Consider the following 2,526-nt stretch of genomic DNA (forward strand, 5'->3'; position numbering starts at 1 on the left):
GGGGGGTGTCCCCGCATGCCCCTAGCACTGCCAGGCCTCTCCCCCAGCACTGGGACCCCCATGTGGGACCTCATCTGCCCCACATCCCCCTCCCACTGAACTCCCCCTCCCTGTCTTTCCCAGCCCAGCTCCCCTCCCCCTGCTCGCCAACCAGAAAAGCTGCTGGTTTCATTTCTTTTTAATGTAATTTCAACTGGAGTTGCCATGGAAACCAGGCATAGGGCCTGAATCGCCTCCAGGCATTGCAGGCAGCAGAGCCAGGGCTGAGGCCGCAAGCCGGGGGGCCGCGGGGCAGGTGGGAGACAGGCAGGGGGGCTGCAGGGGGGCCGGGGGGGCTCTGCCCCGCTCTCCCAGGGGCCCCTTGCAGCTGCAGTACCACCGGCACATGTCACTCTGCTCAGCACCATGCTCCAACTCCTGTGCCGGACCTCCCCCATGGCCCCTAGTGCTGCCCAGTGTGGGGGTCCCACAGCCCCTGCCAGCCTATGCCTTGTGTCCTGGAGCTGCAGCACATGGCAGGCAGTGTGGGCATGGCCTGGGGGCACTAGCCTGGGATGGTGGCAGGCCCCTCACCATGGGGCAGATGGAGAGGGTGGGGAAAGTGCCGGAGGCAGGCAGCATGCCGTACCATGCTGTGCTGTGCCGCCAAAGGCAGGGGTGCTGCGGAGTGCCTGAGATGGGTAGCAGCAGAGCCAAGCTGCGATGGGACTCCCATGGGGTGATGGGACGCCCACCCAGGGCATGGGGCTGCTTCCCCCAGGCTTTTCCATGCTGACAGGCAGAGCTGGTCCCTGGTCTGGTCTCCGTGCAGGGGGAAGGCTGCCCACCCTGAACCCTGACCTGCAGCCCCATCCAGCACTGCCTCAACTGCTGGCCCCTCTGGTCTGACCCAGGCAGCCCCAGGACCGTGTGAGAGGAACCAAGATGAAAAACCTGTATCAGGCCACCGGGCTGGGTTTCCATGGAAATACGGGTGCTACACAGCACAGCTCTAACTGCAGCCAACTTGCTGAGGTGCGAGCAGACTGCCCAGTGCCTAGTGCCCTTTTGAAGGGGAGATGCCTTTATGTCCCAGAACAGGGGCTTGCCCTGCACTTTTGTCCCCCCTCCTCATCTTTGCAAGGCCCCAGCTGCCAGCTGTCCCCATGTGCCAGTACAGCCACCCCAGCTAGGACCCCAAGGGCAAGCTGGTGACAGACAAACACTACTGCCTTTGCAAAACTCCTGAGCCTGCCATCTGTCCAGGGTGTCCTTGACCATCAACAGCATTTCTTTGGAGATCTGGCAAAGCCCAGGGGACACTGTGTCCTGGAGGGTACGTGCTTTTAACATCTGTGTGACGACAGTGGGACATCCTCAGCTTCAGGGGACATGTTTAGGGCTGCTGGCAAAGAGAAGCGTGAGGGAACTGAACCGCAAAGGTGTCCCTGGCATGGGGAGGGGATGAGTGACCTGCGCCTGGCCCCTGCCTGCTCCAGGAGCCACAGCCAGCAATAAGGATGCTGCTCTGCCCAGCAGCATCACCAGGACGGTGTTCTGGTCCTAGTCCCCACACCCCTGATGTGTCCAGGACACAGGACAGCAGACCCACAGGCAGGCAGGGCAAGCCATTATGCTGAGTGCTGCAACTCCCTCTGCCCTGTGCTGCAGTGGCACAAAGGATTTCTGTGCTCACCGGCTGCCAATGCCCTTCCTGGCAGAGCTGACTCAAACCAGAGGGTTTTGTCTCTCTGAGGGCAGCAGCCTGGATCCAGGGATGCCTGTGCTGCCATCAGCCTGAGCCTAGAAGCTCAATCCAGGCTGGCAGAGAGGCTGGGGGCAGGATGGCAGGGGAGAGAGGACTCTGAGAGCCTGTTCTGCAGCACACTTTTCCTCCTGGCAGCAGAGGTGTTTCAGCAACGGTTGGAGCTTGATTTCCTCCATTGTACCAACACAGGCTGCTGGGCTGTGACATCTCTAACCTCAGCAAGGTGCCAGCAGCTGTGTCACCCCCATCCCTCCATCCAGATGTTGCCCTGCCCATCTCTTCAGCTTGTCTGCATTCAACATACCCTCGAGCTCTTCGTTGCAACTTCAGACACCAAGTTAGTTAACATGATTAACAAAGAGCCCATTTCTGGTCCACGTGGTCGTGGACAGGGCAGTTTTCTGAGCACTGGAGGCAGCGCTGGCCCCGGCTGCTTCGTACAGCCTGTCCTTTACCGCTGGCTTTTGCACAACAGTTTTGCCTACTGCGAACGGGCGGCGGTGCCCGGAGGCCGGGCACGGCGGTCAGCGGCAGCGCCGCACAGGCGAGGGTGCTGCCCGCGCTCCCGCCCATCCCCGGGCCTCCTGGGCCTCCCGTCACCTCCCGGTGAGGACACCGGGCGGGCACCGGCCTGGACAGCAACGGCCCGGGTTCCTCCTCCCTCCTTCCTGTTTTTTTCTTCATTTCTATTACATTTTTAGGCGGATTCCCACGCATTGAGCCCCCGCCCCGGGGGCTGCCGCTGGCGGGGGCGGCCCCGGCGCCCCCCGGCCCGGCCC

Source organism: Haliaeetus leucocephalus, unplaced genomic scaffold (assembly GCF_000737465.1).
Source record: "Haliaeetus leucocephalus isolate CR32 unplaced genomic scaffold, Haliaeetus_leucocephalus-4.0 Scaffold189, whole genome shotgun sequence".
NCBI lineage: Eukaryota > Metazoa > Chordata > Aves > Accipitriformes > Accipitridae > Haliaeetus > Haliaeetus leucocephalus.